Source organism: Jaculus jaculus, chromosome 3 (genome assembly GCF_020740685.1).
Source record: "Jaculus jaculus isolate mJacJac1 chromosome 3, mJacJac1.mat.Y.cur, whole genome shotgun sequence".
Taxonomy (NCBI): domain Eukaryota; kingdom Metazoa; phylum Chordata; class Mammalia; order Rodentia; family Dipodidae; genus Jaculus; species Jaculus jaculus.
The window spans coordinates 126,599,018-126,614,932 of NC_059104.1; the positions used below are offsets into that span (position 1 = coordinate 126,599,018).

Genomic DNA, 15,915 nt, shown 5'->3' on the forward strand with positions numbered 1-15,915 from the left:
TTCAGGGTGGCCTCGAACTCAACAACAATCCTCCTACCTCTACCTCCTGAGTGCTGGGATTAAAGGCGTGTGCCACCATGCCCTGCTTTAGTATTTTATATTCATGTAAAATTTAAACATAATGAGAATGGGGCATGGTGGTGCACCTTTAATCCCAGCACTAAATAGGCAGAGATGGGCAGATCTCTGTGAGTTCAAGGCCAGCCTGGAACTGCAGAGTGAGTTCCAGGTTAGTCTGGGCTAGAGTGAGACCCTACCTTGAAAAAAACAAAAACAAAAACAAAAACTTATATATAACGAAACACTTTTTTCCTTTTATTTGTGGCCAGTGCTTTTTTATCATTCAGGCTGCCCTGAAACTGACCATACTGGCCTCAAACTTGGGCCAGTCTTCTTGCCTTAGCCTCCCAGATTTTGGGATTACAGGAATGACCCTCCATGTCCAGCTGTTGTGTTTTTGAGAGGAGGTCTCCCTATGTTGCCAGGCTGCTTTTTTGTTTGTTTGTTTTGTTTTATTGTTTTTTTGAGGTAAGCTCTTACTCTAGCGTAGGCTGACCTGGAATTCACAGTGTAGTCTCAGGGTGGCCTCGAACTCAATATTCCTACTTCGGCTGGGATTAAAGGTGTGTGCCACCATGCCCGGTGCCCAGGCTATTGTTGAGGGCTATGATATCAGAGGAAGAAGCAGGCACTGGAACCAAGGTAGAGCCTGCATAGGGCAGTGATGTGGAACAGTGGCTGTGATTATAGAGTGCTGAAGGGGGTAGGGAGCTATGAGCAGCATCCATATAGGAGGAGCTTGGGCAAGACCAGAGGGAAATGTACTCCCGGAGGTACCCAACTTCCTCCTGCATCCTGAGAGAATTGCCTGCTGACATAGAAAACACACACATACTACACACACTTTTCTCTATCAAATTTAGACCCTCTGCCATAGAGGGAGGTGAATGTTGGCAGAAGTGGCCAGACCTTTCTCTCTTCCTAGCTATGGCAGTGCCAAGAGCTAACGTTCTTAGCACGGACATGTCCTGTAAGGGTTGGTCAGACACATAGCTGTCTTTATGTTTGGGGGCTCAGATTCATATGGTTTGAGGAGAGGCCTGGGATTCACTTCTGTTCATTTCCAAGTCAGGTTGACACTCTATACTTTGAGAATGTGTTGATTTACTTGCATAAGCCCTGTCTATAACATTGGGAGTTAGAGGCTAAAGAGAAAGGAAGAGAACTTTCTCATGTGCTTATTAGACAGCTGAACATTGAACAGTATTCCAAGAAGAGTTACATTTTCCTCATCAGCATATTAATAGTTGTTAATCATTAGTTCTTATTGTATGGACTACTTTGTATATAATACTTTGTGTATAGTATTTGTGTGGTTGCATTTGTGAGTGCAGATGCATGTACATGTGCATTTGCATGCAGAGGCCAGAAGTGAACATCATGTGTGCTTCATTTATTGCTATCTGCATGCTTCATCCGTTGACACAGGGTATCTCCTTTGACCTAGAGCTACAGTGTATCAGCGATCTCCAGCTATTCTCTAATTCTGTGATCTGAGCCCCCTGCAGACTGAGATTACAGACATGGAATGGCCACACCCAGTTTTTTAAATGTATTTTGGGAAGTGGAAGTCGGTGGTCTCTGGCTTGAGAGTCCTTCATACTTAAACAGCAAGTGCTCTTAACCACAGACCCATCTCCCAGCCCTACTGATTTGGGTTTTTATGGCTCTTGGAAAGCTTAATGCACTCCTGGTAACATACCTGTAATCTGTTTGGAGTCAGCTGGAAACCGTGACATCAGCTTCTGCTGGGACCTTCCTCTTGCCTGTGAGTCTGTTCCCTGCGGTACTGGCAACTCCTCTGAGGTTCTGAGATTATTCCTGTTTGTTTAGTCTTCAGTTTATACCGGAGGCCATAAGGATGATAAACTGAAGGCTCTGGCTAACCGCAATTACAATAATATCAGAATGGGCGCAAGTTAAGTTCTGAGCAGTGTAGGGTTCTTGGCTGTTGTGAGAACATGGACAGTGCCCAATATGGAAGATATTGTGTGGTGAGGTGCTAAGGCATGGACACAGTTAACGACAAAACAAGTGTAAGCTGCTGTTAGCTAACATGGCCACCCTGAGAACTTCAGTGTCTGTTTCAGCAGCATTTTCCTGTATACAATTCATCCAGGGAACATCAAATTCTTTTTTATTTGATAGTTTTTCACATATTGCGGACTTGAAACATTGGATGGCTCAATAGACAGCAATAGCGTTGGCTTAATGAAGGTGTGTCCTAGCCCTATCTAATTTTGTTTCCAGCCATCCTCTGCATATGTCAATGTTTGTTATTCTAGTTTCTGTGAAATGTTAAAAGCCATTTTGGTTTAAAGACATTTTTATGGAATTTCGAGTGATCCTGGGAAGACAGCATCAAAGGGTGTAGGAGGAGGCTGTCCGGTGGAGGCTGAGCAGGCTTCTGAACTGGCTGCCTGTGGTCGCAGAGAAGCTCAGTCTGCTGCTAACAGTGGCTTATACTTGTTTTTTCATTAATTTTGTCATCTCTAAAGCACTTGTGCACAAATTAAAAACTGAGAAAGATAAGGTTACTTTTCTTCAAGCCTTTATAGTTTATTGTGCCTGCTTACTTGCCTCATCCTATCTTGTTTCATGGCCTGGCTTAAACTGACATTTTTGTCTACAGTAAACATTATTTTCTTGAGTTACACTGATTATCTTGCATATGTATTTGTATTCTCTGCCATCATTTAAAACATTTATTATTATCATTAATTTTTTTGCTTTGTTTTGAGGCAGGGTCTCATTCTTTATTTTATTTTAATTATTTATTTATTTATTTTGAGAGCGACAGATAGAGAGAGAACGAGGCAGAGAGAAAGAGAGAATGGGTGTGCCAGGGCCCCAGCCATTGCAAATGAACTCCAGATGCATGCACCACTTTGCATCTGGCTAACGTGGGTCCTGGGGAATCGAGCCTCGAACTGGGGTTCTTAGGCTTCACAGGCAAGCAATTAACCACTAAGCCATCTCTCCACCCCAACGGTCTCATTCTTTAAAGCCCTAGGCTGACTTGGAACTCACTATGAAGTCTGAGGCTGGCCTTGAACTCACAGAGATCTCCTACCTGTGCCTCCTGAGTGCTGGAATTAAAGACATGAACCACCAAACCCAGCTCTGGTTACGTTTTTGCCCCATTCTTTTTTTTTTTTTTTTTTAAGGTAGGATCTCACTCTAGCTCAGGCTGTCCTGGAATTCACTATGTAGTCTCAGAGTGGCCTCAAATTTTCGGAGATCTTCCTAACTCTGCCTTCCAAGTACTGGGATTAAAGGCATGTGCCTCCATGCCCAGCTGTTTTGCCCTATTCTTAGAACCCGAGTGAGGCTGTGTAGTAGACAGCCTCAGGTCGCTGGGATGAACCTCGAGACCAGAGGGAGGGAGGGACTTATTGAAGCTCACAGATGCAGGGCGAGTTCCATGATGGCTGAAGCAGTTGCCTCCTTTCACAGGTCCAGGCAGAGAGAAAAGCCACCACTAGCGCCACAAGCAAACACACTTCAGGAACTCTGGCAGAACTCATCACTTTGCATATCTTTTCACTGGAATTCCAGATCCATCCCCAGTAACAAGACACCTTAGGGCTGGACCCCAGGATCTGCCCATTGACCAGCTAGGTGGCTGGTGATCTAAATTACAAGCTTTCATAAACTGAAAGTACTGGGGGACATCCATGCAAACTACCCCAGGCTGGATTCAAAAGAAGTGGATTAGTTTGTTTGGCAGAGGAAATCTCAAGACAGGATAGCATTTCAGGCTTTGTCATGGTTATTTCTGACTGGTCTTATCCAGGTCAAGAAAGAAAGACAAAGAGGGAGAGGAGAGAGAGTTTAAGGTTGCAGCAGGGTGATAATGAGAAACTAGCTACAATTTAAGAGATTTGCACACTAAAGAGAAAGCTACATTTTAAGAGATTAGCACACTAAAGAGAATACTCTTGCTCTGCACTGGGTGGTAGGAAAGGTGCCTTGTTAACCAGATCCTGTCCCTTGAAGGCTTTAGCTTGTGAAGATATAAGTTCATTAGAAAGGAGAGAACCTGAACTGACAAAGTTGCTGAAGGAGTTTCCTTGTAGAAAATAACTGTGTAGGTGCACAGATGCACTATAGCTTTGGTCCAAGGGACCAGGCCACATCTCAAGCTGACAAGAGAACTTGTAGTTATCATCCATGAAAGATGCAGGATTGAATGGCATCATGGAATCTTGGGTCATGGTTACAGAGAGCCACTGAGGTCAGGCAGTGTGTGACAGGGTCAGAGTCTTCAAGGAGGCTCTGAGAGGCCATTACACAAACTAAAAATGAAGTCAAAGCTACAGTTGAAACCCTGGGCTGTTGGTGATGTCCGAACTGTGGCGCGTACACTGAGGAAAGTTACAGGCACAGCGCAGAGCTGGTCCAAAAGGCAGCAGAGCTAAGTGGGGCATAGAGTTGCCCAAGCCCCCTAGAACTCAGTTAATTCCATCATGAGCCCAAGATGCCAGATATGGAGCCCTGCTGTTTTGGTCTTGCTTCGATCCAATCTTTTCTTGCTCTACTCCCGTTCTCCGATTTGAAATAGGAGTATCTACTCATTGTCATTGTACATGGGAACTGTTCAACTTTTTTTTTTTTTTTGGGCACACTAGGCCTCCAGCCACTGCAGTCAAACTCCAGAGTGTGTGCTCCCTTGTTTGCATGTGTGACATTGCGTGCTTGTGTCTTTGTGTGTCTGGCTTATGTGGGACCTGAAGAGTCGAGCATGGGTTTTTAGGTTTTGCATGAAAGTGCCTTAACTGCTAAGTCATCTCTCCAGACCTGTTTAACTTATTTTTGCTTTTATGGGAGCTCAGAATTAAGAGATTGCTTTGAGTATCAGAAGAAACTGGACATTTGAACAGTGTTGGGATTGTTAGCGTGAAAACACACCTCTAACTTCAGTAGGAATAAGAGATAGTTTATTCTTAAGTCAAATGAGTATGGCCTGGGAACATGTATTTAGGTTATTGTAAACACAGTGTTCCAATTTGACCATGCCTTCATGAAGTTTTTATAGTACAAGAACAAACTCATAAATCAAGATGCTTTCCAAATGCATTGATGAAGCTGTGGGGCCTGTGTATTCTTACAACCAGCTTGCCAGGCAAGACATGTCCAGTGGTGCAGTACTGGGTATCATGAGGGTTAGTTACAGGATCCTGCGTGTGGATTATTTACAGTAGCATGGACTGCTTACTGTGGCTACACCACTGCAGAAGATGTGTTCCCCTTTCATAGTGACCATGAGCTAAATATAGATAATCAGGGAGGGGGTGGGCCTTATGAATCTCTGCCCTAGCTACTTTATGCGCTTTCTTTTTAGACATTTAAAAAATTATTTTATTCATTTTCATGAGAGAGAGAAAGAGAATGGGCACGCCAGGGCATCTAGCCATTGCACATGAACTCCGTTTGCATGCACCCCTGTGCAGCTGGCTTATGGGGGTACTGGGGAAATGAACCTGGTTCCTTAGGCTTCGCAGACAAGTGGCTTAGCTGCAAAGCCATCTCTCCAGCCTCTATTATGTGCTTTTAAGTCCTCAGAGAGGAGCAGGGCCTCATGGGTCCTCCCCTCCCCTGTGACAATATTGACAGGCCCACTCTTACAAGGCTTTTTGTGAGCCTTGGAGGGATTGATACAGATGGTCCTACTCAGGGCTGAGCACTCAACAGTGACATTCTTGACCTTGACCAGTACTGATTAACTGCTGCTGCCCATTGCAGAAAGGAGCTTCTCTGACTAAAGCTGACATCAATACTAGTCTGTGGATATAAACATAAATATTTAGTTTGACGGACACACCATGCTTGTTTAGCAAAACTACAGCTTTCCCACAGGGTCTGGCCTCCCCAGTCACAGAATTTTGACCAGGTGTATAGTAATAGAAGTTGATTTCCTCCTGTGAAGGGGGCCTTATTTCCAATTAGAGAGTGGTTGGCTACCCCCATTACTGACTTGCCACTATTGCCCCAGTGAGCACTTTCTTGCCTGGCTGGTTGGTAGCATAGCATGCAGGGAACTCAGCTGAGTCAGACTTTGAATAACAATTTTCCCACAGCAGGCTATATGGCACCCTCTGGCACTGTGACAGTTAGCCAGCAGGCAAGCTTCCATCCCTGTTCCAGCTTGATTTTGCTATGTTCTGTGACTAAAGCATGTAATGTGTGTCTTCAGTAATGGGTATTATCATGTAGTGGCAATAGCCCACACTTTTTGGAAGTCTCTGAGGCCTTCCCTGATCAGTCACTCATAGGGAGATAGCTCACTCCTGGCAGTGGGATTTTCATTTAAAAACTTACAGCTTCTGAGATCAGCGTTATCCATTTGAGTAGGGCACTTCCATTTAAAGTCTGATTTTTTTTTTTTTTTTTTTGTACATAGGGTCTTGTTTTAGCCCAAGCTGACCTGGAATTCACTCTGGGTCTCAGGATGGCCTCAAACTCAGGGCGTTCCTCCTACTTCAGCCTCCCAAGTGTTAGGATTAAAGGTGTGCACCACCATGTCTGGTCTTAAATTTTGTTTTAAAAATATTAGTTTTGGGCCGGGCGTGGTGGTGCATGCCTTTAATCCCAGCACTTGGGAGGCAGAGGTAGGAGGATCGCCCTGAGTTTGAGGCCACCCTGAGACCCAGAGTGAATTCCAGGTCAGCCTGGGCTAGAGTGAAACCCTACCTCGAAAAACCAAAAAAAAAAAAAAAAAAAAAAGTTTTGGTCCTTTTCTTTTGTCTTCTTTCCTTCCTTCCTTCCTCCTTTTTTTTTAAGGTGGCCTTTTGCTCTCATCTGGGCTAACCTGGAATTCACTATGTAGTCTCAGGGTGGCCTCAAACTCACAGCAGTTCTCCTACCTCTGTCTCCCGAGTGCTGGGATTAAAGGAGTGCACCAGCAAGCCCAATTTACTTTTGGCTTTTGAGACAGGGTCTTGTATTGCCTAGGTTGGCCTTGAATTCCTCTTTCTTCTACCTCCATCGCCTAAGTGCTGGGATTATAGGGCCCTTAGAGATGAAGTGGTAAAGAACCTGGAGTCTCCTGCGCACAGAGCACCTCAGGTATTGCCTGGAGCCTTAGGAATTTTAGCCCCAGGATTTTATCTTTTCCTCTTTCGTAGGTGTGTGTTTGTGTGCATGCATGTGTGTCCTGGGGATGCAACCCAGGGTCTTCCCAAGGCTTAGCAATATGCTCTGCCACTGAGCTACACCTGTAGCCTGTCTCTAGCACTGCTTGATTTGCCATGCGTAGCTGGTGTTCTGTTGGAGTCCTGCCGTTGTGAGAGGAGAGCACATACACCATAGTGAAGGCTGCCTTTGTCTCTGAGCTGGTAAGCTGATTCTTTGATTGTTGTCATGCTCTTAGGTGATTTCACTGTGCTTTTATAATTGCAGTGTTGTAATTTATGCTTCTGAGAGCACAGCCTGAGGTATAGACAGGTTTCTTGTCAGCTTTCTGATGACTGTTAGCATTTCTAATTCTGAAGAAGTGTTTTATTTCAGTGGAGTTTAAATTAAGAATTTTGCCTTCTTTTTTTATTTGTAAAATTAATAGCATGGTATAGAGCAAGGATACTAATGTCTCTATAAAGTGCAAAGTAGTAAAGACAGTAGACACTCTTTTCTGTGGGTCTACACCAGCAGACTCAGTCATTCAACCAGCAGTAAAATTGGTGTCTGTGCTCGAAATGTGCAGATGTTTTCTTGCTGTTGTTCCCTAAACAATGGAATTTAGCACTATTTGCATAGTATTTACTTTGTATTCAACTTGGTCAGTCATCTAGAAATGATGATTTAACATATTCAGGAGGGTATATATTGGTGTACAACTATGATGGCATTTTTTAAATTTATTTTTTATTTATTTGAGAGAGAAAGAGTCAGAGAGAGTGAGAGAGAGAGAGACAGACAGACATTGGGCATGCCAAGGCCTTCAGTTGCTGCAAATAAACTCCATACACATGTGCTACCTTGTGTATCTGGCTTATGTGGGTCCTGGGGAATTGAACCTGGGTCCTTTGGCTTTACAGGTAAGTGCCTTAAATGCTAAGCCATCTCTCTAGCTCTGTGATGGCATTTTTTATTTTTTATTTATTTTTAAGTTTTTTATTAACAACTTCCGTGATTATAAAAAATACACCATGGTGATACCCTCCCTCCCCCCACTTACCCCTTTGAAACTCCACTCTCCATCATACCCCCTCCCCATTTCAACGAGTCTCTTTTACTTTTGATGTCATGATCTTTCCCTCCTCTTATGATGGTTTTGTGTAGGTAGTGTCAGGCACGGTGAGGTCATGGATATCCAGGCCATTTTATGTCTGGAGGGAGCACGTTGTAAGGAGTCCTACCCTTCCTTTGGCTCTTACGTTCTTTCTGCCACTTCTTCCGCATTAGACCCTGAGCCTTGGAAGGTGTGATCGAGATGTTACTCAGTACTTCTGTCACTTCTTTCCAGCGTTATGGTACCTTCGGAATCTTCCCAAGGTCACTGCCAAGTGATGGCATTTTTTAAAAACATTTTTTTTTATTGACAACTTCCATACTTCAGGCAATAAACAATGATAATTTACTCCTCCCCCACTTTCCCTTTCATAAATCCACACTTTATCATATTCCCTCCACATTAGTCTCTCCTATTAGTCTTTCCTCCTATTAATGAGGGACTTGTGAAGTCAGTGCTAGGCACTGCAAGGTCCTGCATGTCAAGGGCAATTTATGTCTGAATGATTGTATTATAAGCAGTCCTATCCTTCCTTTGACTCTTACATTCTTCCAGCCACCTCTTCTGCAGTGGACCCTGAGCCTTGGAAGGTGTGATAGAGATGTTTCAGTGCTGAGTACTCCTTTGTCACTTCTCAGTACTGTGTTGCCTTTTGGGTCATCCCGTGGTCACTGCCATCTGAAAAGCGAAGCTTTGCTAACCAAAACTTAGAGTAGCATTAGTATATGGGTATGAGTGTTAAGTAAAGCATTTACAGGGCAGTTTGGTGAGCATAATATCTGCATTTACCCAGAGAAGAGCAGGTGTTATACTCATAAGGCTTATGACCTCCCCCCCCATAGCCTTTTGATTAGGTAGGTTTTCAGTACCAGGCATGTGTTCACTCCCATAGAGTGGGCCTTCAATCCAGTTAGATAGCAGTTTGTTTCCCCCACAACAGACTTGCCACTATTGTACTTGTTGGCTCATTTGGCCTGGCTGGCCAAACTTGAGGTTTGCAGTATCCACTGTTTTCACCACTGATGACTTCTGTCTCCCATAGGGCTGCATGCAGTACAGCTTTTCCCAGATTTCTGTCAGCTAATCCACAGGAAGGAGGTTTTCAGCTCACTCCCAGCTTATTTCTCAGTGACCTCGCAGCCCAGGCATGTGGAGTCTTCAGCAATAGGCTGTTACCATCTATTTTTGGTGGGAAACCAAGAGTCTTGGCAATAGTCTGTAATGTTTTGGGGCTATCAGGGACCTCTAGCCAACAATTCACTGGCAGGTATGCTATGTGATGGCACTTAAAAAAAATTTTTTTTTTCCGAAGTAGGGTCTCACTCTGGTCCAGGCTGACCTGGAATTAACTATGTAGTCTCAGTTCAGCCTTGAACTCACGGTGATCCTCCTATTTCTGCCTCCCGAGTGCTGGGATTAAAGGCGTGCACCACCACGCCCGGCCAAAAAAATTTTTTTTTTTTAAATTTGAGAATGACAGAGAGAGAGAGAGGGAGGGAGGGAGGGAGAGAGTGGACACGCCAGGGCCTCCAGCCACTGCAAACAAACTCCAGACACGTGCGCCCTCTTGTGCATCCGGCTAACGTGGGTCCTGGGGAATCAAGCCTCCAACGGAGGCCCTTAGGCTTCACAGGCAAGTGCTTAACCACTAAGCCATCTCTCCAGCCCTAAATATCTTCTTTTGAATGTAATTTCTCAATTAACTGCTATCTCCCTCCCCAGGCTCCTAAATTCTGTTTCTCACACTTTCCATAAGTCTGGTTAAAATTGGAGGCTCTTGTTTACTTGAGTTTGTAGTTTGTTACCCAGACTAGGGTAGGTGCTCACCTCTGCATGCTAGGTCCTTGTTTGCCAGATCAGGATAGGTGCTCACCTCCGCATGCAAGGCCCTTGTTTTTGCTTTCCATGGTTTCATTCTGTCCTGGACCAAGGCTCTGCCCCCTCCAGTGTTGAGGACTTAGCTCAAGGATCTGACAATTCTCTCAAGTTTTCTCAGCTTTACTACCTTGGTCTTCATATCTGATGACCCTCTCCAGAGTGATTTGTATTAAGTACCTATATGTGTATTAGGTTCTTTCTAAAGTTTTCTAAAAAAAAATTTTTTTTAAGTAAGGTCTTGCACTAGCCCAGGCTGACCTGGAATTCACTATGTAGTGTCAGGGTGGTCTTGAAGTTGTAGCAATACTCCAATTTCTGCTTCCAGGTGCTGGGATTAAAGGCGTGCACCACCATGCTCTACCCTCTACAATTTCTTTATAATCATGAAGTTCACTGCTTATTTCTTTCTTTATTTTTTAGTCCCCCCCCCCCCACTTTTTTAAGGTAGGGTCTCACTGTAGCTCAGGCTGACCTGGAATTCACTGGCATCTCAGGGTGGCCTTGAACTCGCACCTATCCTACCTCTGCCTCCCGAGTGCTATGATTAAAGGCTCCTAGGGTGTGCCACTATGCCGGGCTCCACCTCTTATTTTTATATGAAAGCACTGTGAGTATGCTGAGTGTTATATACAGCCTGTCTTCTTCCCTCTCTGCCTGTCTCCCTCCCTCCTTCTTTCCTCTCTTTCCCTCCCTACCTCACCTCACCTCACCTCACCTCACCTCACCTCACCTCGTTACATAGGGCTTTTGTGCACTCTAGGAAACCACTGCACCACTGAGCTATATCTCCTACCCTGTTTTTACTTTCTTTTAAAATATGCATTTCAGTTGCCAGGCGTGGTGGCATATGCCTTTAATCCCAGCACTCGGGAGGCAGAGGTAAGAGGATCGCCGTGAGTTTAAGGCCACCCTGAGACTCCATAGTGAATTCCAGGTTAGCCTGGGCTAGAGTGAGACCCTACCTCAAAAAAATAAAATAAAATAAAATAAAATAAAATAAAATATGCTTTCATTTATTTATTTGCAAGCAGAAAGAGAAAGAGAGAGAATGAGAATGGGTCCACCAGGGACTCTAGTCACTTCCAATGAACTTTACATACATGGGCTACTTCGTACATCTGCCTTTAGGTGGGTACTGGGGAACTGAACCTGGGTCATCATGTCTTGTAAGCAAATACCCTGTCTGCTGAGCCACCTCTCAAACCCCTCTTTTACTTCTAAAAGATTTTTATTTATTTATCTGAGAGAGAGAAAAAAGCAGAGAGGGAGGGAGGGAAGGAGGGAGGGAAGGAGGGAGGGAGGGACGGAGGGAGGGAGAGACGGAGGGAGGGAAGGAGTGAGTGGGTGCTCCAGGGCCTCCAGCCATTGCAAATGAACTCCATATGCATGCATTACCTTGTGCATCTGGCTAACGTGGGTCCTGGGGAAGTGAGCCTCAAACTGAGATCCTTAGGCTTCACAGGCAAGTGCTTAACCGCTAAGCCATCTCTCCAAACCCCACTTGATATTTTTTATTTTAAAAATACAGTATGGTAAAAATTTCTTTTTGTTGTGGTGTTTAATAGTTTTTTACAATTATTAATTTATTTTATTTTGAGAAAGAGAGAGAGAAGGAGAGAGAGGGAGAGAGAGGATATGGGTGTGCCAGGGTCTTTAGCCACTGCAAACGAAATGTAGACATATGCGCCATCTTGGGCATCTGGCTTACGATATCCTCAACCCATGAGCCAAAACAAACTTCCTAAGTCAGGTGTGGTAGTGCACACCTTTAATCACACAGTATTTGGAACACTGAGGTAGGAGGATTTGTGAATTTTGAGGTCAGCTAGGGACTACAGAATGAGTTCCAGGTCAGCCTAGGCTAGCCTGAGGGACCCTGCCTCAAATAACAAACACCCCTCCAATTCCAACTAAAATGAAATAAACTTCCTTCCTTCCTTTTGTTTTGTTTATTTGTTTTTCAAGGTAGAGTTTCACTGTAGCCCAGGCTGACCTGGAATTCACTCTGTAGTCTCAGGGTGGCCTCAAACTGACGGTAATCCTCCTACCTCTGCCTCCCAAGTGCTGGGATTAAAGGTGTGGGCCACCACGCCTGGGTTAGACTTCCTTTCTTTGATGTCTTTTATCAGTTATTAGTCATGGCAACAAGAAAAGCAATGCAGTGTCTAATACAATAAATTTTAGCACATATATGGATTCTTATGGTCTCTTATCAACTCACAAACTCCCTGTGCTGTTCTTTGTGACATTCATCTTCCCTAGACCTGGCTTCCACTGCTCTTGTCTCCATCTGCACAGTGTTCAGTGCATGAGCTCGTGCTCTGTGCAGGTGGAGAGTGTCTGTATGTAGTTTGTTCCTTTGCCATTCAACCCTTGTTCCTGAGCATTCAACTCCAAACATTTGAGGATAGGCCCCTAGATAGAAGAGAGGCAGATAGATCTAGAATTCTACAAATTACAATTTATTAAAGGACTTACTGACAGAAAAGTGGTCATTGGTGGCAGCAAAAGTAGTTGGGATCCCACGGAATGAATAAAAAATATAGGGGCATTTTTAGGGCTTGGGTCAAAAGTGGTTAGAATGTACCTTGATTATCTAAGATAATGTCAAAGAATCAGATCTATCCTGGGTGTTGGTGTCTGGTTTAAGTTCCACAAGTCACTCCATTGGTTTTGTTGGAAAACCATGCAGGTAGAACTTGGGTTACTCTGGGGCAGCCATGGTGGGTAATAGCTCCCGATGCTGCACTATTGGTAGGCTGTGGCCGTACTATCTTGCACTTGTCATTGTGTGTGAGCAGTGGGATGATTGGAACGTTATTTAAATTTAAATTTAAGTGTGTGTGTATGTGTGTGGGGGGGGGAGGAGAGAGAGAGAGAGAGAAAGAGAGAGAGAGAGAGACATGTTATACTCTTTTATCCCCTTGCCCTTGCTTCTATTTGCCTGGGGTCCTTCTCAGTTAGGATATGGTATTCATTGTGGAGTCATGAAGGGACTCAGTCACACAGTCAGTCCCTATGGGGTGGGGAGGAACTTGTCTGGAAGGTTGTTTTTGTTTTTTCAAGGTGGGGGTCTCACTCTAGCCCAGGCTGACCTGGAATTCACTATGGAGTCTCAGGGTGGCCTTGAACTCATAGTGATCCTCCTACCTTTGCCTCTCAAGTTCTGGGATTAAAGGCTTGTGTCACCACGCCCGGCCTTGGAAAGTTAAAAAAAAAAACAAAAAACTTTTATTTCTTTTCTTTTTTTTTTTTTGTTTTTCGAGGTAGGGTCTCACTCTGGCTCAGGCTGACCTGGAATTCACTATAGAGTCTCAGGGTGGCCTTCCTCCTACCTCTGCCTCCCGAGTGCTGGGATTAAAGGCGTGTGCCACCACGCCCGGCAATACTTTTATTTATGAGAGAGAGGAGAGAGATAAAGGAAGCACACCAGGGCCTCTTACTGCCACCACACATATGCACCTCCACTTTGTGCATCTATCTGGCTTTATGTGGATACTGGGGTACTGGGGAATTGAACCTGTGCTGGCAGGCTTTGCAAGCAATTGCCTTTTTTTTTTCTTTTGGTTTTTCAAGGTAGGGTTTCACTCTAGCCCAGGCTGGCCTGGAACTCACTATGGAATCTCAGGGTGGCTTTGAACTCACAGAGATCCTCCTACCTCTACCTCCCGAGTGCTGTGATTGAAGGCATATGCTCCCATGCCCGGCTAAGCAATTGCCTTTAACTCCAGTCCCCAGGAAAATCTTTTGTTGTAGTATTTGATTTTTTTCGCCCCTTTCCTGACAGGAGATTCTAAAACAGGAAATCTCTGTCTTGATGAGATGACTGGTGGCTGGGGCTCTTAGAGAGCTTTAGGATGGGGCTGGTGTAGCTCAGTGGTAGAACTCTGGCCTGGCACAGCAAAGTCCTGGGTTTCTTCCCTAACATAGTAAAAAGTAAAATAAAGTAGATGTGATGGGGGCTGGTCCACAGAAATAATGAGGCATGGTTTGGAGGGCTGGGACGTTCAGGAGACAGTAGTATGGCTAGAGATTAGATCAGCCATGCTCATGAAATGAAGTGAACATTTATACATGCCCAAAAAGTAATATTTCCCAGCTTTTTATTATACACCTTTTCATCTTTTTTGTTTTGTTTTCAAGAAATGTCTCTATTAGTGTATATATATATATTAAATATTTTGTGTATTTTTATTTGTTTGAGAGTGACAGAGAGAGAAAGAAGCAGTTAGAGAGAGAGAGAGAGAGAGAATGGGCGCACCAGGGCCTCCAGCCCCTGCAAATGAACTCCAGACACGTGCGCCCCCTTGTGCATCTGGCTAATGTGGGTCCTGGGGAACTGAGCCTCGAACCAGGGTCCTTAGGCTTCACAGGCAAGCGCTTAACTGCTAAGCCATCTCTCCAGCCCCCTCTATTAGTATATATTAATTATACAAAATAATTAGTTTCATTGTGGTATTTTCAGAAATTCTGATAACATTCTTTGATCATATTTACCTGCATTACTCTTCCTTATCTCTTCCTCATGATGCCCTTCTTCCCTCCCCTTCTCTCTGGTTTTTGAAACAGGGTCTAATGAAGCCCAAGATGTCCTGAACTCACTATGTAGATCACCAGGCTAGTCTTGAACTCATGGTGATCCTCCTGCCTCAGCCTCCTGAGACTTAGGATTATAGGCAAGAGCCATTATGCATACTTCCTTTTAATTTTTTAGAAATTGCTTTAGTATGTTCATTTTTCCTTATAATACTTTTTCTGTTCCTCCTGCCTCCAGCTCTTCAGCAGTTTCCTACCATTGTGCACCACCACAGCTGGCTCTTATAATATCTTTTCTAATAAACTGATTTTCCTTTATTTTGTTAGTCATTATAGTAGCCTATGTATTTTTGCTGTTTGAGGTTTTAGTTGTCTGGTGTGAACCTTAGTGTGAAAACAGGAAATGAAAAATTTGAGAAATAAGCCATTTATAAGTTTTAAAGTATGTGCCTTTATGAGGAGTGAGATCAAACCTCACAGTCCTACCCTGTATGTGAGTCATCCCTTTGTCCACTACAACCCACTCATTAGTGACTGAGTAGCTGTCTTGGTTATCAGACTCTGTTGCCATGTGGTACTGCTTGTGTTCCAGGAACTCTTTTTTTTTTTTTTTCAAGGTAGGGTCTCACTCTTGCTCAGGCTGACCTGGAATTCACTATGTAGTCTCAGGGTGGCCTTGAACCCACGGTGATCCTCCTACCTCTGCCTCTGGAGTGCTGGGATTAAAGGCTTGTGCCACTGCACCCAGCACAATTCCAGGAACTCTTACATAGTAGTAACCTAACACTAATGACTGCATAATGCCTGTGCTATTCGCTCACTGTATCTCATACAGGCATTGTATTATCTCATATCGTCACAAGAAGGGAGAGTGTAATAAGATACTGAGAGGCTACTTTCATTAATTTTTATTTAAGTAAATTATTATAATTATCCTGTCATTGTTAAGGTCTTATTGTGCTTAACTTACAAACTCAACTTTATCATAGGTACGTATGTATAGGAAACACACACACACAAACTACACACGTAGAGGTTGGTATTATCTATGGATTCAGGTACCCATGGGGGCAGGGGTCTTGAAATGTACCCCCATGGTTAAATAAGGAATGCTTAAAAGCAGATTATCAGACATGAGTAGGAGAACATTCCATTTGTAGCCAAGCCAGGCTGAAGTTGGGAGACCAATTTCCTGTGATTGGCATCTGCAG

At 44.0% G+C, this 15,915-nt stretch overlaps 1 protein-coding gene across 3 annotated transcripts in view; it reads left to right on the plus strand.

The window, feature by feature from the left end:
- Positions 1–15,915, plus strand: part of Herc2 (HECT and RLD domain containing E3 ubiquitin protein ligase 2) — a 214,552-nt gene that overhangs the window by 17,798 nt on the left and 180,839 nt on the right. The gene's annotated exons all lie outside the window — the stretch shown is intronic.